This window comes from Temnothorax longispinosus, chromosome 7 (genome assembly GCF_030848805.1).
Source record: "Temnothorax longispinosus isolate EJ_2023e chromosome 7, Tlon_JGU_v1, whole genome shotgun sequence".
NCBI classification, from domain to species: domain Eukaryota; kingdom Metazoa; phylum Arthropoda; class Insecta; order Hymenoptera; family Formicidae; genus Temnothorax; species Temnothorax longispinosus.
The window spans coordinates 14,527,229-14,553,631 of record NC_092364.1 but is presented as its reverse complement, the minus strand read 5'-3'; the positions used below and the strand labels follow the sequence as shown (position 1 = coordinate 14,553,631).

At 37.2% G+C, this 26,403-nt stretch overlaps 3 pseudogenes; 1 reads left to right on the top strand and 2 right to left on the bottom strand.

The window, feature by feature from the left end:
• Positions 1 to 4,668: 4,668 nt before the first annotated feature.
• On the bottom strand, positions 4,669 to 25,328 carry LOC139817003 (GTPase-activating protein and VPS9 domain-containing protein 1-like; annotated as a pseudogene).
• On the top strand, positions 11,320 to 18,446 carry LOC139817002 (protein FAM50 homolog; annotated as a pseudogene).
• LOC139817000 (brefeldin A-inhibited guanine nucleotide-exchange protein 2-like) lies at positions 24,414 to 26,403 on the bottom strand (annotated as a pseudogene).

Here is a 26,403-nt window from a genome sequence, read left to right as displayed (position 1 = left end):
CGCTTTTCGCTTTGAAAGCTTGCTACGCGACGGCGGGCTGTAAAACGTTCGTTGGAACGTTGGGCGCGCGGTCCTCTGTGATGCTCGATATTACTCGGTGTCCCGCGTGTAGCCATTGTGCGCCGCCCAGTGCGATAGTAAAAGTGACAAAGGGATTTCCCGGTAAATAGGGAAGTAAAGTATCGGCCGAGAGCTTTCTTGCGTCGCGGTTGTAAATTTGTTAAAAACTTTATCGTTACGCCGTGTCATTAACTTCATTAACGGACCTTTATCGCCCGCTCGGCCGCGGCAATAAGAGTGTCAGTGAGAACAATGTAAACTCATTACAAAAGAACAATACACGTTATAATACAAATTATCGTTAATTATTGAATTTTATAGCCGTAGCGTTGTGTAATTGCAAAGTTTGTTTGTATAAGCGGGGTGCTTTAGCGAGATGTTTGTGCTCAATTAATGGTCGCAATTAATATGCAAAACAAGAACTCGCGCGTAAAAATAATATATTTATTTGAAAACAAATATGTTTTCTCTGTTAGAACTTTCACGTATGAAGCTAGTAGACGATTTGGAGATTTAAAAGTTTTATTGATATATCCAGAGCTACGAAAACAGCATTTTCATGTAGCAAACAAATTTAATTGCCCATCAATATTCCGTAATTGGTAATTTGCTAGAACATTTATCCCACGTGTAAATTTGCGACCAATAATACCCAACGATGCAAGACACAACAGCATTGATGATTCTCGGAAAGCTCCACGGCGGAAAGATTTAGCATCGTCGGACCGACGCACACGTGCTCTCGTGAATTTTTTGCGGAAATCTGTCACGGACCGGATGAGATTTATCAACGCTCTCGCAAAGTTTGCGCATCACTGGCGCGCAAGCGGCCGCGCGCGAACGACCGTGCACACGCCTCGTTCCCCCCGAGTTTTTCGGCGCGGTACGAGCATTTTAATTGGGCCGCCGGGTAGGACTGTCGGAAGAGCTTTTCCAAGACGCGCCACCGCCACATCGCGAAGGGACCGGCCGCATGATTTACAGCGTCGCCCAAGTGGAAAAAAAAGGTGCCGCAGAAAAATCCGGAAGTCCGTCCCGCCCTTAAATCGTCCGGGACCGTCCGGGAATTCCTGAAGGATATACGTTGCCCCTCCGATATATGTATAGCGCGGCATGACGAGGGGACGCGAGCGATAACGTGGAATGCACTCGTATCTCCCGGCGCTAGCGCGCCGGACAACTGACGTTTTTTTTTTCGCTGACCCAAGCACGCGTTAAACTTTAATCACGTTGGCTCTCCTCTTCCGTCAGAAAGTGCTGCGTGACTTTGATAATGTGACTCGCATGGTTAGCCGGTTAACTTTTAATTCCCGCGCGTGTTATCGCACGGCCGGAGCAGCCGACATAGTTTTGGGTTTACGCGCGGCGCCTTTTGTTGCCATCTTCCGCGGGAATGGCCGAAAAAAAAAATATATATATATAAAATAATCCGTTTAAAGAGGCGCGTTACGGTTCTTCCGCCCTCATAATCGCTCGGATCGCTCTCAAACGCGATGACTTGGTTCTTTCTACATTCCCAAAGGAACTTCTCGGTGTCGCCCACACGACAATACTAATCCACGTTTTTCACGGTCATTTCGCCCCGAGATCTGTAAAGCGTGGAAAGCGGCCCCGCCGTGCGGCCACGCCGAGCGACTGCCCCCGAAAGTCAAAACGGATGATTCATTCATTCGTCGAAATCGCTTCTCATGGCGATTAATGATGATGGTCGGCGAAGCGGGCGTCGGATTAAAAGCGGTCTAAACGTTGAAATTTTCACGGGGCGGTGTTCGGATCGTTGACAGCGTAGCGGCGTATCACCGCACGCGGAGCAGGGAGGTTTCAATGCTCCGGTGTGGCATGCCGGACCGGAGTTTCGGATTGTTCTTCCCCGGTGCACAAACGGTGCGTGTGTGCCCGCTCTGGGGTGAGAACTCGCGCGGCATATACAATACCATTGTGTCCGGGTGGCATAATGGCCAGCGGCATTATAAATGAAACGTCTGCAACTAATTTGGGACAGGGCGTAGCGGCGTGACCGGCCCCATTCCAAGTGTCCGAGATGTTCGCGCCGACATCACACATCGGGTAAAAGGATGTTCCCACATTCCCGTTCGCCGATACTAACGCGTTCGATCGCGCGAACAGCAACCGTCTGCGATCCTTCCGATCAATGTGCTTCTGAGCGCGATAAAAGGAAAAGTAGAAAACGACTGATTCTTCGCTGTTGTCGTTCTTTACGTTTTTTTTTTTGGGTAAGATCTTCGAATACGGATCTTTCTACCGTATTCTCAATTGTACTCTTACATCTCTTTCTGCGCACCGTAATCAGTGAATAAAGAACCGAATAGTGCAATAGAAACGCGCGGTTAAAAGCGTATTTTATTATAAATGATGCGATCTCGTTACGCATTCGATCTAAAACAAATGGATCGTATGTAATATTAAAAGCTTCCGCAATCTTCTATCATTGTGTGTGATGCGCTTCTTTCTCCTTATAGAATTCGTATATTAAAGTTTACCGGTGAATATACGTAATAGGCGGAATCAAGTGGATTTAAAATTAATTCGGCGGAGGGAAAGAAAGTTTCCAGAGTACGGGCGAGAAGTGGGGGAAGTTACACGGAAACAAGATTAGTTTATTTTTACCATCCAATTTAATAATTAGATATCATAATTGAACTAAGGTTCATCAAGGGGAGTACCGGCTGAAAAAGTTCGTTTGGTGAGCAGCGGCGTTTCTCAAAGATAATTACGAAACGAGTACTTAGCCACGTTCGTTCTCTTACCGAGTTTCGCGGCAATCCTGACGCTTCCGTCCTGGGTTGAGAGTCAGATCTCGGACCAAGGGGGATAACTTTTTGTTGTCGTAGCTGGTTTCTTCGTCTATCGACTTTCCAATATCATCCATTTTACGGCAACGAACGCAACCAGCAGCCAGCCATGGCGTACATGCAGCTGAAAAAAGATCTCTCGTGGGACTGTTAAAATAACGACCGTGACAAACGTTTGTGGAATAGATTTTCCATCCTCCCGTCCCGCCTCTCACCACCGGCTTACCAGACTGGACTTCCGCTACTCACAGTTGATCCCGTCGCGAAAGCAGGATCTAGTAGAAACGCGAAAACGCATTAGCTTCCGAAGCGAACGCGCCAGCAGCACGAATCGTCGAGCATACATCATTTTTTACCATCGTATACACGATATAGCCGTGCGATTACCGCTCTCATTAATAACCGGATTACACGCTTTACCGGGAATGGCCTCTTGCGGAATAAAATGCGCGTACGGTACGCGTCACTGAGTTTCGCGGCGGGGCATCGAGTGAGTTATTACTCCATGCGCCTGTAGCACCAGAATTCCGCGTTTTTTCCCGAACTCCACACACTCCCTCCATACGCACCTCTTGGCGTCTGCTATGCTGACCTTTCCTAAACCCCCCCTCCCTTTTCCACCCTCCCCATGTTGGCCAAAGTACATTGCGTGAAGTTCGACGTTGCCGGACGTAAACAGGGGGCGAGGGTGTCGCCCTTTCTTGCTGACTGAATATCACGCGTGCACTTATACGCGCGCGTTCGCGAATACAAAGTTCGCATGTGCGTATGCGTAGGAGCCAAGAGCATTCGTATGTATTTGACCGGAAATGAATGTCCGGGAAAGAATCTACCATATGAAATCGTTTGTATTTCGTATGAAGACTTTTGAAGTGCAATTGAAAAGGTTTGTGAGTCATTCGTTTAATTGTAATTAATTAATTATTTTTACACCATGCATTTAGCCGAAATAGCTAAATTAATAAAAGTTTTTATACGGAATCGTTTGTATTTTGTATGAAGAGTTATGAAGTGTGATTAAAAAGGTTTGTGAGTCACCCAGATAATTTTAATTAAATATTTATAAACTCGGTAATTAGCCGAAATATAGATTTTTAGTTATTTATGTTAAAAGAAGAAGGCGCTAGTGTTTCCGAAGGTCCGTCTGCAATCAGAATTAATATGAACGTTTTCAAAATTATTTTATACTAAAATAAATAAATATACAGGCTAATAAACCTGTAGCTATGAGCGATAATTGCTAATTAAGTTTGTAAAGATGTACCAGCTGTGCAGGGTGAAGAGCAGGTTATCTCAAACGCCCTGCCACAACCCAATTAAAAGAGACTCAAATGTCATTACCGCTGAGAAGTACTTTTTGCCATTTAAGTTAGCATGTCAGAGCAACCGGATTGTCCATTGCGTTCCACCTTGAATTTTTTTTACAGACGTTTATTAGGATTGCCCTACTTTTAAATTGAGCGCTTTTAAATGTATTATTATTAAACTACCGATATCGACATATTATTAGTAATTTAATATTAAAACTTGACAGAGTGACGTAAACTAATTCGCTCATAGTATTATAACAAAGTATTATGCGTTCAAATTCTCGAAAGCTAATAGCTTCTTCACTATGCTCTCTCTTTATGTCGATCGATTCAGATAAAAATCTCCGAAGTCTTTCTTTCTCTCGCGATATTCCTAGAGTAAAACTGTACAAAAGCTCTACGAAATTGGCGATATTTTTCACGGATCTGGTTCGAGTCTCGGCTCTTGAGGAAGGTGCGCATGTAGAAAGAGTACGCCAACACAGTTTATCCTGCTAAATGGTTATCAATTCTCTATAAGTTCTGTATTGTACATAAATTATAGAATATCTAAACGTTTCTTTTTTTTTCGATGTCCTGTGACATTGTACAATAGAGTTACAAATAAAGATAAAGCCACACTTTACGTATAATCTGATTCAGTCTTTGCTAATGTTACATAATAACGTGCGAAAGAACTAACAGTTAGACTATTTAAGAGGCTATTTAAGAATTTTAATTGATACTGGAAGCATAAAACTGTTTAGCTAGCTTTACACAAGATATTGGTCTTCTTCTTTATGAAATCGTCAAATTATGATTATGATACATTTCTACATTATCACCAACATCGAATCTAATCTTATTTATCGTGATACTCTTGAGAAACTGTTAATCCATTGTCTTAACTCGATCGCGGCGCAGAACTGCATCCACCAATATTGTTCCTCTTCCTCCAATCGATTCCCGTAAAAGCTGTCTACATATTGAACAGTCGATACAACGACGGCGGATTAGTCTGAAATTAAGCACACGTTAACAATCACTCTTCTTGCTAAAATCACAATTCTCTTTTCAATCGCATACCTTGATTATGACATAGACCAGCACGGGAGTCAGATCGTCGGCAGCAGGTATGCCTCTTTCCGACGCCATGGAGAGGAGATTCATGATGGTAGTCGCGCAACGAAATACACACTGCAACTTATCCCTAGGAGTCTTATACGCCGATATCACAGCCAATTCAGCCTGCGCCCATGACCAGGGGCATTCGTAATGATACACTTTTAAAATGTGTAGGTCCTTGTGATTTGGATGAGTTATGACCTTTGCCAACTTTTTGATGTAACCTATCGACTGTGAAAAAGCTGGTCCCTATATACATCCCCATCTTCATTTAGAGAGAGCGCATTGTAGTATACCCGTGCCATGACGGTTTTTTCCACCACGACTCGTCAAATCTAACTGGTTGGCGCTCGCCGCTGAAAGTAAGAAATAAGTTCAGACGTCTCTGAGCACTCCGTTAAGATCAATTGCGAGATAAATAATTATATTCATGTACATTGCCAGATCGGATCGTTATCCATTTCCACGTGGACCTTCCCTAGAAAATTATCCACGAGATCCTGTTTCTCGTCAGCTAGCGTAAGCTTTTTAAACTCTTCGCAGAAACGCAGGAGAAGAGCCTTCTTTTTTCCAAAAATACCCTCACACAAACGGATACAAGATGATTATTGATAGCATCCCGATCGCACTTAACTCGCACGCATAATCTGAAAAATATTATTAAACGGTTAACATCTTACATTTACTTATACGTTACATACAAAGATGATATTTATATATAAACAGTACCTATCTAAGTGAGCTAATGTCGACAGCAATCCCTGACGACATCTGATTAAATATGCGATATAAGGAGATCGCTTTTGATAATCCTCTCGAAGTGATTTGAAGAGCTTTCTACATCCATCGTCATTAAATAAACTCACGCAACGTAAAGTTTCATGAAGATGAGCTAGTAATGCTCTATTCTGCAGGTTTATAGCTTCTGCCAATTGTAGTTGTAAAAACGCAACCACTTCGTTTTCTTTCTGCGACTAACAATGTCTCTGTAATAAAATGTTATATGTGAATATTTGAACATTAAGTAATTAAGTAATCTATAAAAAAAATCACACTTTGTTTTGTACGCCATGATTGAAAAATAATACAATAAATACCTCTAAAGTATTCCATGGAATGTGTTAAAGGTCAGCAGTGCTAAGTACCATACGTAATTTTCTTTTAGCATCCGCAAAAGCGTAAGAGTTCTACATTATTCGAATCGATTGAAAGTCTTTCGTCTTCCACCTCTTTTGTACGGGACTGATTGCTTTCGACCGAAGCTGTATCGCCTAGCTGCGCTTGGCTTTCTTCTGTATTTCGCTAATATATCATCGGTAGTATCTGAAATTAATCAAAAGAACAATTTATTACTGTCTAAAACTTGCAGGAAAAACTTTTCCTTTTTTTTAGCATTATATACTTTCCGATTTATCTTCGATTCTACAAAACTATTAAAACAGAAACCGTTTATATTGTAACAAAATAATATATGATAATTGTTAATAGTTATTTATTAATATCTTACCGTCCGCGACATTACCGGATGATGTTACATCTTCCGACATAATCCTGCGTAATCTGTGCCTGCACACATCAACGCCGTCGCCACCAGCTTCTTGATCGAAACATCTGTCGTCCGTCACGCGGATTGCTTTACCTCTACGATTTTTCAATGACAATTTTAATTTACCAAAGAAACCGCGTTTGTTTTTTTAATCGTTGTCCAACAATTCCTTATCGCGCTCGGCGGTCATGTCAAAGCTTATGCTCTTTGGAATAGCTCCCGTTGATGCATTTGGAAAAATTGGGAATCGAACCATCTACCGCGTCACACGTGCCATTATAACCGTCAGTGTTGGTAAATCTGACGTTGAAATGTTACTCTTCACACGAGGTTCTGATCCGGAACTGCTGCTGGATGTTACGCTAGCCGTGCTTAATCGGCCTACGGTATTCCCGACTGACGCCATGCAGCTGTCCAACTCCTGATTCACAAAATTCACTCGCCTTCGGCTCGTGCGTAAACTCCGCACCCGGGAATTTTCATCTTTACACACGGCTTACACTCCCTATTTTATGTTACAAGTTCCTGGAAAGTGGTCTATCACGCACGCGTAGCTTGCGTAATGGGGTAAAAAAGAATAATTTAATAAAATTCACGTAAAAAAAGAATAATTTAATAAAATTAATGTACCTGATATATTAGGAGTTCCTCTATCCGATACATTAGCAGACACCATGTCTGAGAGATTATCGTTTTGATCTTCTGTCTCTAATTCTAGAGAAGAAGCGACACTGTGATTGGAAGCGGCTTCTGATACAGCTTCCAAGTTATCGGACGTATTGCTAATCGATCCTTCGAACAATAATAATTATTTTTAATGTAGATGTGTTATGAAAGCCAAGCAATACATTCTTTAATGTTAATATCTTTGATATTAATTTCTAATGACATGAAGAAATATGTACAAGATAAAAAATTAACTAAAAATAAAATCATAAAAAATTATACAACATATAGACAAATTTAATAAAATATGTAAATGTAAATTTTAGTTAGCTGTGCTAAAAAGCATGAACGTTATAAAAGCAATCAATATCGAACTCATTATCAGTAACTCATTATCAGTAACTGAGTATACCTTCATCATGTGACAGCGAGAATCTAGTCCTCTTCTCTTGCATTTCGATGCGTTCGACATTGCTATTCTCTTGTCTAGGATGTTCAGTAGAGGTGTCATCAGGAAGATTCAAAGTAACAGGTCCATTCTCCATACCACTTTGAAGCTCCATGCATAAAACTTATAAATAATAAATCTACTCGACGATAGTTTTAATTAGTTTTAAATCTAGTACTCTCTTCCTTGGATTCTGCTATAGGCATAAAAAAAAACAATTATTTACATTATAGTTTTCTATAAAGTTATTGTATAAAACTAATTTATAAAATAAATACATTTTTTGTTAAACTAATATATAATTTTGTACAAGCTACATATGTACATACATAAAAAATAAATACACAGCATATAATAAATCTGTTATACTAATACATGTCTATACCTTCTGTTCACTGAGTAGCCCTACAGATTCCCCAATTGTCGGATCAAAAGGTATGACTAGCATGTCTTGAGAATTTTTATACAAAGTCTCCTTTTCAGGGGCAGCGGTGCCATTAATTTTGCTCCGCACTTTCGTTTGATACATTTGGTGAGAATGTAGTCATTCTTATACCGCACGTCCTTTTCCCATTATAAAATATTTTAACATTACACTGTTGATAATTAAGACACATATACACATATAATCATTATTGCACTATTCATGTAATATACCTTTTCCTGCAGCAACACCTCGTTTGCGACAGCATTTCTGCTAATTGTTTTCTATCAAATGAATTATGCGATATTGTTTCTCCATTGTTATCACTAGCGATCGTGTTCAAAAACGTAATTAAAGAGTTTTAGTTCACTTTCCGTAAACAGAGTGCTGCGGATCGTGACAGGCTATGAAATTTATTATTGTCAATAATCGTTGGTTCCTCTTCCAGCTCTTCTGTCGCGCCATCCAACATCGAGTCTATTATAGAAGACACCGAATCCTTCTCGAACTTCTTGTAAAGATCAATAACTTTGTTATCGATACTTTAATACTTTTGTAGCGAAAGCATTTGTCCAACTTGCATTAGATTAAACCTCGCGACGTAACTTATCGGTGCATCGGTAATTCCATAAGGCTCAGGATTAACTATAGCGGGATAAATTAAGTACGTGAATACAAGATCCGTGCACATGGCGTGCACCTCTTTTGGATCTACATTTCCGTTCTTACTAAGAAGCCCTGCCATTTGTCTTACAAGCCAGCTAGCAAACACTCGTAGGAAAGCAGTGTATTGTATCGCGAATGTTGACGATAAATCTCTGCGTGATACGATACAAGGAATTAACCGTCCACAGTCTGTAACGCTGTAACTTGGCTTGATACTCGGCCGTGCCTTCTTTCCCGAATTTCTTCAATCTCTCCGCAGGTGGAAATCTAATAGGCGCTTTATCCGGATCGATGTCCAGGAATATTTCATCTTCCATAAGTAACTGCACTATGTTTGTTCGTGTTCGTATGTATAATTGTGTGTGTATGTCCGCGGTGTCGGGAACTCGAATTGATGCCGTAGGTTCGTTAAGCCCAAGGAACTGCGCGGATCACTTCCCCCTGCGGCCAATTATCTGCAGTAACATGAGATGTTTCAATAGTTGGAGGACGTTTTTCTTATTATATTGGACATATGTATCTACATACCATATTTAATTATCTTCATGAATTATATATATCGCAGCGATAGGAATAATTGTCTCATTTTGTGTACAAGATTTTACTTTAGTGCTTAAATTATTATATTGCTCCCATAATCCTGAAAGTCGTCTACAATAAGCAATAAAATGACCTAGATATCCTGCAACAACGCCTACTAGCCTGAAACATTGAAATAACGCTTATATACTTTGTTTTAAAAAAATATGTAATTTAATATAAAACAACTTTACCTATATTGTTTTGCCAGCATTAGCATTGTTGGTAATTCTTTCAATTTACAAGACTTTGAAGCAGAACAAAGATTATCTCTGATATCCAATTCTATGAAAATGTGGCAATTAGTTTCGGTTGTTAGAACAGAGCAGCCATCACATTGACATCGTTTATTGTAAATGATTTCATGAAATTGCAACGCTTTCTGCAGAGCACGAAAACCTTTCTCCATAATTATTTTATGATTAGGCATTAACATTAATTGCACTCTTTCATGCTCGCCACACTTATCGCATTTCTCCATTTGACGGGAACTTGGCATTGATTTTAACAGTGTCATCCAAACATTAGCCGGACTATCTTTTGCATCATAAGAGAACATAAGCTCGTGATGCTCAGTTTTTGTAATACTTTTAGTATTTTCATATAAGGGTTTCAATAACATAAATCTCTCCTTATATAATTGATGACTTGGGCCAATGTCCATGAATTTCAAGACAAACTTAAAGAATGGGTTATCAGAAGTTTTGGCAATGGATAAATACCCAGGATCATCCAAAACGCCAATGAAAACAATTTGTGTAATAGAGTCGAAAAGACAACTGTTTCTTAAAAAATATATTTTACCATCAATTTTATAAGTTCCACACAAGGACGCATTTTTTAATAAATAGCGTTTTATGTTCTTGGTGACCAACTTATTATTTAACTTCACTTCAGGATATCAAGAGACACGGTAGTGTCTCGCGCCAAGTACGCGCGAAGCGAGACGCACCGTGACTCTTTTACGCGAACGCATGAGTTGCGGGTATCCGAGATTTTGAGATCTCAATAACGAGTGAACGGATCAATTTCTAAGTAGGTTCGATCGATAGCTTGGGGTTTGATTTATAAATAAGAGTCTTTTTTTTCCGTTACGTGCCCTACGAGCGAAGATATTGCGATGCAAAGTCCAAATGTGGAAAATTTTTTTTTAAGAAACGTCCACGTCGGACAAAAATGGCGGCTGGTGTGTCACTTTCCCATTTTTGACACGAGAGTGCATTCGTGCACTGTCGCAGTGCGTGACAGTGACAGTTTTTTACAACCTAGAAAATGATAAGTGTGAGTGTGTGATAGCAGTCGTGACCGTTGCCGCGTCGTGACAGATAGTGAAATATATATAAGTATTGACCGTAGAGAGCTGATGCCGATAGATCTTTAAGAAGGAAGGTGTATCTACAAAATCGTACAAACACGTACGTATATGCTGTCTTGTAAAAGTTTAAAAGTTGTCAAACTGTATGTTTACGCGAGCGTTACTTCTGTAGTAACTTACGATAATTCACTCGTTTACGCGGAGTAAATTATCGTAAGTTACTACAAAATCCCGTTTACGCGAAGGAAAATTCTGTTTACGCGAAGGAATTATCGTAAGTTTACTACAGAAGTAACGCTCGCGTGTAAACGTAGTAAGTGAAATATATAAAGTATTAACCACAGAGAGATGTCGAGGAGATCTTTAAAAGAAGGAAGGTATATTCAAAATGGCACACGTACGTATATGCTGTCTTGTAAAAGTTGTCGAACTATATGTTTACGCGAGTGAGTACATCTATAGTAACTTACAGTAATTATATTAAGATACGTCGTCGTCTCTCAATCAGAGAAACGTAACCTTCACTACTTTCAACACGGTGGCTCTTGATTTCCGATCATAATAGTTACTATAAAATCTCCCGTTTACGCGGAGGAATTATCATATCGTAAGTTACTACAGAAGTAACGTTTGCGTAAATAGGTTATAAAAATAACACGATGTTATATATGCGGTTTGCCGTGAATATATATATATATATATATATATATATATATATGTGTGTGTGTGTGTGTGTGTGATTTCTGCCTAGTGCTCTGAATGTCATCTAGTCATACATATCAAGAACTTTCGATGGGCTTCTTCAGAAGATAGGATATGAAGAAAATCCTAATGCATGATGACGATACCACAAAGATGCTAAGGCTAGATGCCACGAAATGTGCATGTATCGTCGATCACGCGGAATGCAAGAGAAAATCCGCCGTTAAATTGAGCGAACATTCACGAATCCTGATACCCACAAGTAATTTCTTACAATCTTTTTATGATCCCGATTATCTCATAATTTGTATTTTTGTACGTGTATTTTATGCTTTGATAGAAGGAACGTGAAAAAGAGCAGGAAAAGGAAAGAGCACTAGCGGCGAAGCAGACAGAAAAGAACAAACAGAAGAGACAGATTCAAGCTTTGTCTTTTAATCTGGACGAAGACGAAGATGAAGCTGATATGTCTTCTGACGAAGACAATGCCGAAAAATCCCCGCAGTCAGAAAATGTGCAACCTGATGGCCCTGCGATTAAGAAGATTTAGAAAAATCCAGATGTAGATACATGTTTTTTGCCAGTAGGGAAAGGGACGAGGAGGAAAATAAACTTAGGGAAGAATTGAGACAAGAATGGGCTAGAAAGCAGAACGCGTTGAAGGAAGAAGAAATTGAGATCACATTCAGTTATTGGGATGGATCTGACCATCGTCGGAGTGTTATAATGAAGAAAGGTGAATGTCTCAGTGGTTTAGAGAACGTTTAAGTTATTAAAATACTCCAGTGTCACTTTTGGAGTAACATTGGCATGATATATAATGTTCTGCTGCATAAATTAAAGTTTCACATACAGGTAATTCTATCTATTAGGTTCTTCAGAGATGTTTAGAAGTTCTGAGGCCCGAATTCAGCGAGCTTAAAACAGTAATGGCAGATCAGTTAATGTATGTCAAGGAGAATCTTATATTACCGCACCATTATACGTTTTACTGCAACTGTAACTGATTTTATTGTAACTAAGGTAAATATACCAAATGATAAAACTTATGAAGCAATATCACAATGTTGGCATGTTATTTTAATGTATGTAATATTGCGATTAGACACGAGGAAAGAGCGGGCCTCTGTTCACATTTGACGTTCACGATGATATTCGTATTATGCACGATGCTTCTGTCAAAACCGAGGAATCACATGTCGGAAAAGTTTTACTTAGGTATTTATTATTAAAAGAATATTTTGCATAATTCTTTTTTATGTTATTTTTTATTTTTCTCATTAGATCATGGTACGAGAGGAACAAACACATTTTTCCAGCGAGTAGATGGGAACCTTTTGATCCAACGAAAAGTTACAAGTATACAGTGTCGGATAAAAATAGGAAGAAAGCTAAAATCTGATCTTAGATTCAACGAATTGTCCAATTTTGTTTAAAGGATTCAGATTTAAGGACTGTAAATATTATAACCAGATAAATAACTTTGTTTCATCGTACAATTGATTCATTATAAAACAGCTGATTATATATATATATATATATATATATATATATATATATATATATATTGTAGCTACATTGTATTTTTAAGGACTGTGATTTTAATTCATTCAGTTATGTGATAATATTTAATTTATTTACTCGATTATATAGCTCTACTAAATAGTTAAGTTTTCGCAAACATTTGGAGGGAAAATAAAAATACATGAATAGTTTAATGACTTGAATATAATAATTACAATTGAAAATACAAAACCATACTTTAATTCATTCCGATACAGAAACAGTATTAAAGTATTAATCCATGATCAGATCCTCTAACAGAAATCTATTTACAAATATTAGATGTATCATCTCTTGTCATTTCTTGAAGATAACTATACAAAAATAAATATATACAATTATATCGATTATAATCACGTATTATTCATAGATTTGATACAAGTTGGATCCATGTATGTAATATTTTTGGGAAAATGGTCCATTATAATAAACTTTTTCTCAGTCGATCTGTTCAAGCAGTCAAGGAATCCGAACCAATAAATAACTAGTCCAGACCCGAATCTGTTCCAGTAGTTTCCAGTTTCGCATCGTTTTATATTCTTCATGTGTTTTTAATACATGAATTATTACTTATTTGAAAATTAATAATTAGTGGATAAGGAATAATCACATTGTCAGGTAAATTTTTATTTTAAAATAATTGATTTAATATAAATAATTTAATTATTGCAGATAAACATGATTTAAAAAACAGGTTAATATTATATATATGTATATATACACGATGTATATGTGTATTTCCCATACAGCACATGATATCATTCGAATGTTCTGTACTCGTACTGTACATATACGTACCGTATATAATATACCTGGAACATTTCTATAACATCTCTAGTAGTACATTATTTTTAGTAAATTCTCAGGATGTACTTGTAATATCTCACGGTAGTACATTATTTTTCGTAAATTCTCAGGATGTACTTGTAATATCTCACAGTAGTATATTATTTTTCGTACATTCTCGTATACTACTCAGAATATATAAATTAATACGGATCAGAAAATAAAGTCCGCTCGCGGCGTGTTGCTTTCACGACGACGCCGAATCGGCTAAGTCCGAAGGCGGCATGTTGATGCGCGCGCATAGAGGCGAGCCGAAGTCGCCCCGATGAGAGTCGATCAGGCACGAAGCCACGAACACGAAGTCGGACAGTCGGACGTCGGTGGTCGGACATACTTAAGGCTCCTGGATGGTCAGCCGAGAACTCTGCGTTGACGGTGGCGCCGCCACTCTCTCCTCTCACTCTCTCCAATGGAGAATTCTGTCTTGTGACATGTTGACAACCTATTTTGTTGTGCGTGCTATTTCTTTATTATTTGCTCTGTGCTTGTGCTCTAACGTTTAACGTATTCGTGAAAGTCGTAAATTGGCCGAAAAGTAAGATTTGCATGCGGAAGGAACGTTTTCACCTCCTTTCGATAGTCGTTAAACAGCTGTTTTTCCCGTATGTTTAGGCTTCGTTTTATGGCTGTTTGTTTATTGTCGAGGGAAAAGGGTAGTTTTCGGCCAATTTTGGAAGTGTTCTGAAACGATCTATAGTGATGTTTTATTGAAATGTCTTTTTATTTGAAAATGGCATGCACAACAAAATTGGGTGTTTTCCTCGCCTCGATAGTGAGAATTCAATATGGCCGCGGTGACCATCCAGGAGCCTTAAGTCGAAGTTGTGAGTTCAGTGGAGTCAAGTGGAGTTCAGTGAGTTGTGTCGTGCAGAGACTCGTCGTCGTCGTCGTCTTCTTCCGCATCTTCGGACTCGGAGCGGCGGGGCCCGGCAGAGGCAGAGAGGCAGGCAACGGTGCGCGGCCAGTACGCTAGTCGCTCGCGGTCATCCAAGAGCCGCAACCAGGCACTGACCAGTTCGGACGTGTTTTGTCCGTTTATCTTACACGGACTTATTATCTTGTGTGTCGTCCTAAAACGTTGCTCAAACGTTGCGTCAGCCTCTCGCTTTTTCCTTTCGATCGTTCATTTCTACATTCGTAAAGAACGGAAAATATTGGTAAGTTTATTATCATAATTCGTAAATAGTGAATCGAGCGAGAATAGGCACAAATTAATGTCACTGTTGTTATTATATTTTTCAGACTCGACGACCGGTGTTTCCTCCGTTTATCTTACACGGACTTATCTCATGTGTCGTCCTAACCTAAAACGTTGCGTCAGCCTCTCGCTTTTGCCTTTCGATCGTTCACTTCTACATTCGTAAAAAACGGAAAATATTGGTAAGTTTATTACAATAATACGTAATTAGTAGATGTGCTTTAACGAAAACGTGTTGGTATTTTTCGGTAAGAAGGCAAAGATGGACGATATATCTAGCGATCTGGCCTTATCGAACATCGATTGTCAGAGCATTCACGGCGACAGAGATCAAACAGATAGGGAACAAGCCTTAGTAGAAGATCTGAAGACTGGAGCCATTCAGATTTTTCTCGCGACCGATGTGGCTAGTCGAGGAATCGACATTGAAGATATTACATGAGTCTAACGTACGAAACATATTACATTATTTGAAATACAACATCGATACATCTTTGCCCTCATTTTAGACACGTACTGAATTACGACTTCCCGAGGGATATAAAGGAATACGTTCACAGAGTCGGCCGTACTGGATGCGCAGGTCGAACGGGCGAGAGTATCACTTTTATGACAAGGCAGGACTGGCATCATGCCAAGGGACTCATTGACATTCTCGAAGAGGCTAATCAGGTTAATAGATACACAGTACTTTGATTCTTTCAAACTTTCTATGAATGAATTCAATTAACTCATGCTTTTTACTTCAGGAAGTATCTGAGGAAGTATATAAAATGGCTGAAAGATGTGACGCATGGAAGAAGAAAGATGCGGAGCAATCATGTGTCAGAGGATTCAACAAAAATAGCGGTAGAAGCCACTATCGCACTTAAAACGGCCAATTAAGGATGCTAGGAATATGGATTACATTGTGTTCAGTATAATCAATATCAGGTTCAACACATTGTGATACTATTTTTAGTTCGTACAATCTCGATAAGATTAATTCGTAGAACAACTCAATGTTTCTTTTCTTTGTTTTAATTCTACACATTACATATTTTATTTGTTCAAAAAGACATAACATTTATAATATTAGAGTTTGATTAATGAAATGTATTTTTTTTTATTGAATCAGTTTAGTTTATATTTATTTCTTTTTCTAACAGATTATTTTAAATATATAACATACATTTCTCGTATTACAATAACTCGGTGTTAAATATATTATTCATAGCAAGTTGCGCAAGAAATATGAAAATAAGTGACAAGAATCTGTATGTAATTAATTAGAGATGGGATCACTAAATGTATTCATTTCAAGAACAGTGTATTAATAACTTATAATTTAAATTTCCCAAAGTAATTCGATATATTAGCATCTAAATCTAGACTTTATATTATATATCTTAAATTTATACCTTTTGTTATATTAAAATTTATTATAAAAGAAAGTATCTTATTAGGTTTAAAACTATACAGTAAAACATAATAATTTAAACAAAAAAAATTAAAATTAATGTTTAAATTAATTTATAATTATACTATTATTTTAGCGTAATGCAAAAAAATAAAAAATCTTTCATTTTAGTGTTATATGTAGATAATGGCGTTAGCAAAATATTAAGTATTATTTCGGATAGGTATTATTCTCGTAAGGAAAGTTTCGTATTAGGAAATATCTAAGTGTATGTCACACGCAATCAATTTTACACTGACCGTTGAACGCTTATTATTTTTCTTACGTCTTACGTTTTTCAGCTAATGCACAACGAGCTGATATACTTACATTTAGAATTACTCACATTTAGATTATCGGAGCATTTAAAACGTCGTAGGAGCAGCTTATTTATTTACTTTTCTAAACGCGAGATACATTCCATTTATCCTCCTGTTTCGCATGCTGCTTTTCGTTCCCGTAAAACAGATTGCGTGCGACGACGAAGTGTTTGGCTCGCATACGTTGGAGTCAATTTGTGATACCAATTGTGTATTTGTGCAATACGTACCAACAGCTCAACGAATTTTGCTTCGTTTCTCGTTTTGTAATAGGTATGTTTCGTCGAGAGGCTGACATGTAGTCACGTCTTCAATAGTGACGGCGGAAAGGATTATATATAATATGCGCTGTCGTGCGAATAAGTGTCATATTGTCTATAGAGGAGGATGTTTCAATGCTATGCTCACCGATATTACGTCTCTATTAGTTCTCTATATATACAGAATATCCCATGTTTTTTTTTCTTGAAAAATATATATTATGTACAGACATGTGCACATACGTATGTAACACTATATATATATATATATATATATATATATATATATATATACTTATGTATATATGTGTGTGTACATCATGTATACTGAAGGATGGTCCCTATATAGAAAGACAACTATATAATTTTGTAACATATATGATACAACACGTATTGAAACATTCACGAACATATGATGCCTTCTCTTGCCATATATGTATCATTCGTATAATTATAACTTGCCGCTTACTGTAAATGCGCTGCAATTATGTTACAAAATTTATAAAGTTTATTTTAATTATCTTCTATTCGAAATATCGAGATTACTGTCTGACATAACTTACAAGATAATTGCATGTTCGCACTGTAAAAATTGTTTGTCTTAATGTATTATTCAATTGAAAATGTATTCACGAGATATTTGAACGATTGCAGTGTTCTCGAATGTTAAATCACGCTTAATTTTTAAGTACATTTTTCTGTGCAAACGATAACTTATGTGTGAGGACTCAGATTTTAAATCTTTCCAACAAGTCGTGTGACTATAATACATTTTCCTATCCTTTTGTTCTAAATAAGCGTCATTAGATACACGACACATGTAAAAATGCATACTTTCCTATTTCTTTTTTGTTTACTTATGTGCAATCCTTTTTAAGAAAACGATTATTTTCGCTAGTTTTAAATATGTACTTCATATGTACTCAAATCACTATGTGATTTAAAGTTCGAAAACACTGCAATATTCTATAAGGAAATCGTATATGACATAAAACAGGCAGTAATCTATTTCTATAATTCTATAGCAATTCTCTCTATCACGTATGACACTCGAAGTGACATAAGCATTAAACTCGGCGTTATTGCGGTATTAGTTGTCAATATTAAATATTGTAGTGTGTAACGTACACACATTGGCAATAATTTACAATGCACATATAAATAAACATAAATTTATGAAATATAAAAGAGTACCAATTATTTTACCCTAATCGAACGTAATAAGTATATACCGTGCATATTCTATCCTTGGTTCTATATTGATACCTGAGATATTCTTGGTATTTACTGCGGGATATTCTCAGTAGATACTATGAACTAGGTGAGGCGGAAATAGGAATGTTCTGAGTATGTTCTCAGAAAATCGTGGTACGTATCTCGAATGTTATGAGAATATACGCAATCTACTGCTGAGATATCCTTTGAACATTCTCCAGTATCTACTTGTGCTGTATGGGTTATATCTACCTAACATAGAGAATTTACAAGAATAACATTAAATATAATAAATAGGTATTTAATCAATAAATACATATTTAATAAATTTCAAAAATAGGAGACAATAGTTCTATATTATAACTATTATTACATTTAATGTTATAGCGATTCTCTATATAATACGAATATAAATACACATATATGTATATTGTAAAAAGTAAAAGGTTTTATATATATATATAAATTTAATAAAAATTTAATTTGTTGTTATTGTCAATTTGTGAATAATTAAAAAATAAAAAATGGAAATTTTTTGCCGATACTTGCTTATCACTACAAAACGCATGATATCAGTACAAAATTACCTTTTTCAAAAAAAGGTAAAAAAAGGCGCCAAGTACACGCGCAATGTATGTTGTAAATCTAAAAATCTTAAATGGTAGTAGCTTTATTTCTTCCTAACAAAATAATTCACAAAATTGCGTTACCTAACTCAACCCAAGTGATATGTATAGTAGCTTTATATTTTCTCCCTAACAGAATAATTCACAAAATTGCGTTACCTAATTCAACCTAAGTGATACGTATTTCAAAAAAAGATGTGAAATTTTTAAATTGCGCCAATTGCAAAGAGAATATATATATTTTGAAAAATAATTGTTGTGCAACTACTTTTAAAAAATAAAACAAAATTGTGTTACCTAACTCAGCCCAAGTGGTATGTATCTTTGTATTCCTGAGAGTCTTTTTATCAACCCAAGTGGTAGTAGTTTTAATTCTCTTTGATAAAATTATAATATTACAAAGAATTATTTTAATCACAAAGAATTAAAGAGGTAACATAAAATAAAAATATTTAATTAAAATAAAATAAATAAATTTTTCTTGTAAAAAACTTGGCGCTGCTTTTTTAAGGTCAACCCAGACAAACTTGCATAGGTGCATAAGCATATGCATAAAGAGATGGATTGGTCTATTTCCTTTTGCACATATACATATAAACCAATTAATTTCTTATGTTTATGCGCTATGCAAATTTGTCTGGATAAGAGCCTCCGCCGCGCACAAGACTCTCGTATGATAGCGTAGCGTAACGTAACGTGGATTAACGCACAAGAAACGTATCGGTTAGAGCCTCCGCACAAAATTTTCGTATGGTAACGTAACGTAGATCAACGCACAAGAAACGTATTGACGTATAAAGCGTCATCTACAATGGCAGCAGGAGTATACAGTAAGACGTAAGCAGTAAGTTATTGACTAATGGGATTTTTACAATTCAAGAATAATCGACTGTGATTGGTCAATAGAATAGTTTACTGCTTACGTCTTATTGCATACTCCTGCTGCCATTGTAGACGACGCTTAACGCCGTAACTGATACGTTTCTTGTGCGTTGACCCACGTTTCGTTACACTATACGTTGCCATACGAAAGTCTTGTGCAAAGGTTCTAAACCTTAAAAAAGCAGCGCCAAGTTTTTTACAAGAAAAATTTATTTATTTTATTTTAATTAAATTTTTTATTTTATGTTACCTCTTTAATTCTTTGTGATTAAAATAATTCTTTGTAATATTATAATTTTATCAAAGAGAATTAAAACTACTACCACTTGGGTTGATAAAAAGACTCTCAGGAATACAAAGATACATACCACTTGGGCTGAGTTAGGTAACACAATTTTGTTTTATTTTTTAAAAGTAGTTGCACAACAATTATTTTTCAAAATATATATATTCTCTTTGCAATTGGCGCAATTTAAAAATTTCACATCTTTTTTTGAAATACGTATCACTTAGGTTGAATTAGGTAACGCAATTTTGTGAATTATTCTGTTAGGGAGAAAAATATAAAGCTACTATACATATCACTTGGGTTGAGTTACGTAACGCAATTTTGTGAATTATTTTGTTAGGAAGAAATAAAGCTACTACCATTTAAGATTTTTAGATTTACAACATACATTGCGCGTGTACTTGGCGCCTTTTTTTACCTTTTTTTGAAAAAGGTAATTTTGTACTGTGCACAAAAGAACTTCGAATGAGATGGTTTATGTTCAAAATACTTTTTTGTTTCTATTTGAGTAATCTTCTCTTGTTTTACGGTCAATTCATTTTTATTTTTGCTGTTGACAAGTAGCGGTGATTCAATAAGAGTTTCCGAATTACCTTCTTCACTTTTAATCATTTTTGCACTAGAAATCTGGTTTTCAAAATTATCTAATCCTGCATTTAGTAATGCTGAAAGTGACAAATCATCTGTATCATAGCTCGTAAAAGTAGAAATATCGACATTATCTATCTCTTCAACCAATTGCTCAAAGTTTTCATTATTCGATTCTGTCATATCATTCGAAACATACTCCGTTCTTTCTTGATTTTCATTCAATAAAAATAAAGGTTCCGCTTTTCCACGCCAGTTTTCTCTTGATAACAAATCTGAATCATTAAATAATTTAGAATAATCATGTTCCATTTTTAAATTTTGTGTACTGACGTCATTATAAAGTTCAGTTGGGCTTTTTGCTATTGGTCGAACCATATCGCATATTGGCGAAAATTTTTTGGCTTCCAAGTTGGCACTGTTTTCTCGTTTACAACAAAATTTTGCATTTTTGCTGAAAAACTTCGTGTACCTCCTATTAGATCACGAAGATGAATTTTGATAAAATTGTCAATTCTTTGTGGAAGTGAATAGTTTTTAAATACATCATTTTTAATATCCCGAAAGATCCTCTCACAATAGCTTGTAGTTGGATGACTTGTACAAAAAGGAATACACACTGCTGTCTAGAGTGGAAATTCTTTTCCAATTTGTAACAATCGATCGATCAATTTAGGTAAATAAAAATAGTTTAAATTTTCACCCTTCTCAATTGCTGATGAGGCTGCAATTTTTATATTATTAAAAAATTCGTTGATTTTAATATTATCATCGCCTACTTCATAAACGTTATCATTCAGTTGATCATTACTGGAATCAATAATTTGCAAATAATTGTCTATATCAGTAGGACGCTCTTTTATTAACGACTCCAACTTTTCCCTTGATCGTTCAGCTGTTTTTATTCCTTGATCTACCAATTTTACACTTACGGTTGAATCTTGATAATATTGGAGGGCAACAATACACGTAAGCGAAAATATTTCAATAAAATCCTGATAACTTTGGCAGTCTATCATCAAAGCGATGCATCGAATATAGAAGTCGCGTACAGGGCGTAAAGGATGACTTTTTAAAGCAGGCCATCGACAAACCATATGGATTACATGTGCAACGTCAACCCTCACATATGTTGATATCCACTCTCGTGAAACATATTCCCCCGCCGAGGCAGCATTGAAACAAATTTCAATATATTTTTTTATAGTAATATCATTGAAAGCTTTCGAACAAGCCAATAACATTGCTCTGGAATAATCAACGACCACTTGGATTGGCTTACGAAATTTGACTATACGTAGCCACAATTTCAACCAGTGTTCAATTGTTTCAGTTTCTTGTGATTCTGTTAGTAATTGATATGCTGATAAAGACGTATTGTCAAAATGTATGGCAATCACGTATAAGAAAATATGAGCTGATTTTGTTTCCAATGACCTTTTTAATTTCCTAACAACACTGCCAGTTGCATCAATACTAATAGATGAAGCATTTTTATGCATATTGTGATATTGTTCATAAACACTGATTTGTTCACCTGTGCCATAACACACTTTGAACGGCCAGTAACTTACTGCAGCAATAGAACCTTTATAAGAATTTTCAAAATTTAAACGATAAATTGCTTGAATTACATCCTCGTCCTTTATTTTTTTGGAACCTAAATCTTCATCAATTGCTTCATTTTTAGCATGGCGGAGTACATCCAATGAAGGTATTATTGGTGCATCAACATCTCCAAGACGCAAATTTTCTCTCACCATTCTTTTTCGCAAATTTGAACATCCTTCTGTGATTGCTGCTTTGCCTGCCTGTTTTCGTTTTTCTCCATTTAAAGGACGCTGCAGAATTTCATGGGGTTGACCTCTAGTGTCCCGAGTTTTGACACGTATACAAAGCACACCAGTGCTGGCTGACGGTTCTGTGTCAACAACGCCTTTGAAAATATTGCCACATGTTTTACTCTTACAGCTGCCGATGATCTTGATATAATATTTACTTTGGGAGGATGTATTTACGTCGCCTCTAACAAAAGTGTATGTGCAAGGTAGACGATATTGTCGATAAAATGCATCGGCAACGACGTTAGTCCATATCCATGGTCTTAATGTGTGATTAGATCTCTTGTTCCCTGATTGAAGTGGTTTAATTTGTTCCCATTCATTCGAATTTAACATTAAATCAAACCAAGTCTCGTTGTCTTGACAAGTAGAATCGAATGAAAAATTATTACAATTAATTGATTCATTGTTATCGTCTTCACTGGAAATTGTAATGTTTATTGATGGATCTAGCATGTCAAGACCCATTCCTTGTCTTGCGATAGAAAATATTTCTCGTCTATTATATTTAACATTAACCCACCAGTTATGGGCACTCCATGCATTTTGACATCTTTTACTCATTTGCTTCCAAATTGGGTCCGAGTAATCAGGTAATTGATCATTGCAAAAATGATCCGAAAATTCTGCGAGAATAGCCACTGCAACATCCACAGTTAGTTTATTTTCTCTCGGCATTTTCTTCAAATCTTTATAATGTATAACGTATAATAAAATACTATATTCTACCCAAGAATCAATGCTTTCTTCGATAATCTTTTGTTTCTCATCCATGATTTTTGTGTATATTCAAATATTTTGGCGCTCTTTTTGAATCTTTAATGTACGAATTTTTTGATGCAATGTATCTTCCTGTTCTAGTTCTAAATATACATATAATAATGAGATAGATGTATATAATAACAACATAGATGTAATAATGATAAAAATATATGTAATCTTTCGGAATTTATATGGCTGGATTGTGATTTATAATCTATGTTGATGTTATAACCTAGTAAAAAATGTCTATATAAATGTCAATATAAATTCCGAAAGATTACATATATTTTTATTATCGTTATGTCTATGTTGTTATATACATATATCTATCTTATTATGTTATACTTAGAACTAGAGCAGAAATGATAAAAAGATAACATGCAGCAATATTTATTACAAGTGTATTACTTTCTTGCGTAATCTCAAATTATTATATTTACCTCACTAATGGCACAAGTATATCACGTTGCACGCGATAAACGCGTGTCCATGGTGGTATCAAAGCTAGTAGAATATAAGATCTATAAGATCAACTAATACACTGAGCGCATAGCTTTTATATCTCCCAGTTTTCCATAATTCAGTACAAGCCGGTGCCACGTATCAGTGCCATCAGTGTTGGATAAATTTTTAATCCATCTACTCGAAATGCAGGATTCTTGAAAAATTCCTAAAATTGATACAAAAGTATAGGTATTAATGGAAAATAATTGTACAAGTTATCATTTACTACGTTTACGCGAGCGTTACTTCTGTAGCGTAACTTACGATAATTCCTTCGCGTAAACGGGATTTTCCTTCGCGTAAACGGGATTTTGTAGTAACTTACGGTAATTTACTCCGCGTAAACGAGTGATATATCGTAAGTTACTACAGAAATAACGCTCGCGTAAACGTAGTAATTATTTGGTAAATTAATCGACATTTAGTAAATCCGGCATCATGTGAGCTATCACCTTGAATTCAGCATCTTTTGCTGGTTGAAAGCTCTCACATACGGCACGTACTGTATGCCCTCTATTAGTATCACACATTACATCTTCATATATTGATTGTACACCGATTTCTAAACGTGTGCATCTATGGAATTTTAATTTCACCGATGGACTCCTTCACGCTGTGATCCAACGAGCTCAAGTTGACTTCTTCTTCGTCTGCCTTCTTCATCAAATTCTTCGCCGCCGTAGAAATTACTTCCATTTCCATGTTCCATAACAGAAAGTCTCCAATGGCGGTCTTGTCGAGCCGCTCGTCCAGGTGCAGCCACCTGGCCACGTCCTCCGGCGAAGTACCGAGCAGTCCTTGCTCCTGCAAGTACTGCACACCCTTGCCGGGCTTCGAACTAAAGATCTCGATACCGGCCTCCCATACCTTCTTTTGTTTCTGTACTTCATACTGCTCCGGCGAGTCCGGCACCTCCTTGTTGCCAGTCAGACTGGAGACTGGAGTTGGCCGACGAGAGGCTGCCAGCGCTGCCGTAACGCGGTAGCGGGGTCTCCGGCATCGTATCCGGTGGATGTGACAATGATTGCTGATCCGCTGGGATTTACGTAAAGATCCCGACTCCACTCCACCATGCATTTCAGAATAGACACGAATGCGCATGGATTTCTCCTGAAAGAGCAAGATACTAATATTACAAACAAAACTTTATATTGCTTGTTTCGAAGAACATTCTCTGTTCCAAATAATACATCTATCCTGTCATCCTCTTTCTTATAACGCACCTGATTTGGCGATGCACCTAGTTCCAGAGCTTGACAACCTTGAGCAATCTTAGAGAGATCATTGACGAGCTTCTCGAAGAGATTCGCTGCTGAGATCGCAATCGTAGTTAACATAGATGTCGACGACGCTCTGGGCATCCGCACAGATCCTCGTAAGCGCATGTATGACCATCCACTTGTGCTCAAAAGAGCTGCTACAGGTCTCGATGATGTTCATAAAGATCTCCTTAAAGAACACCTCAATCTGCATCTTGAGGTGCATCTTGAAACGGGCGAGCAGCGCCAGGAACAACGACAGCTAACGACAGCTCGAACACTTCCGGCACCAAAGACACGCCATTCTTCGACAGCACGACACACAAGTACTGTTTAATGGCGATAACAAACATCTCGTTAGAGCGCAATATTGGACCGGCATTCTGCAAGATTCCCAGAAGTAACTGAAGCGACAAGATCTTGGAACGGAGTTCGTGCGATATTGGATCGGGAGTGCCGTCCGGCAGCGGTTTCATAGAGAGCTTGCAGAGAGCGCGAAACACCAGGACTGCATCATTTTGCAGCACATGGGTGAATTTTGCAGTTACCATGTTGTCATTCTCAGCGGCTGCCTCGTCACCGTTGTTCTCCGGACTGCCGTTCTCCAAACTGACTTCCTCTTCCAATGGCACCACGGATTTTACTACATCATCAAGAATACTCTTGACAATTGTTTGAGAATCAATGTTATCATTACTAGGAGCATTCTCTGGACTAACCTTGGCTTCAGTTTCGCCGTTTGCTATGACAGAACCCTCCTGCTGATGTTCCCCATCAAGCCTCACGATCTCTTTCTCCGCCTGAGTCTCCATTCGCGCGAAGATCACGTTGATCATCTGCGTGAGAGTCGCACGGGCTGTTGTTTGATTCACCAGGTTGCGCGACGCCAAGTAAACATTGTAAACAGTACGAATTGTTTAACAGTACCGTACTCTCGTGTACCTCCACATGCTGTCTTGTCATTACAGTTAGCAGAACTTTAATAATCTGCAGCTGCACACCCTCATCGGTCTGTGGACCGGTGAAGCAACCGCAGATTGTCTCGACAATGCGCACAATCAGCAGCTTGTTAGGCTCCGTTGAATCAGGCACATTGCCAGTGAGATGGCTATATGCGATTAACTTCTGCAGGCAGTCCAGTGCTGTGTCACCACAATCCGTAGTGACTAGCTCTGACAT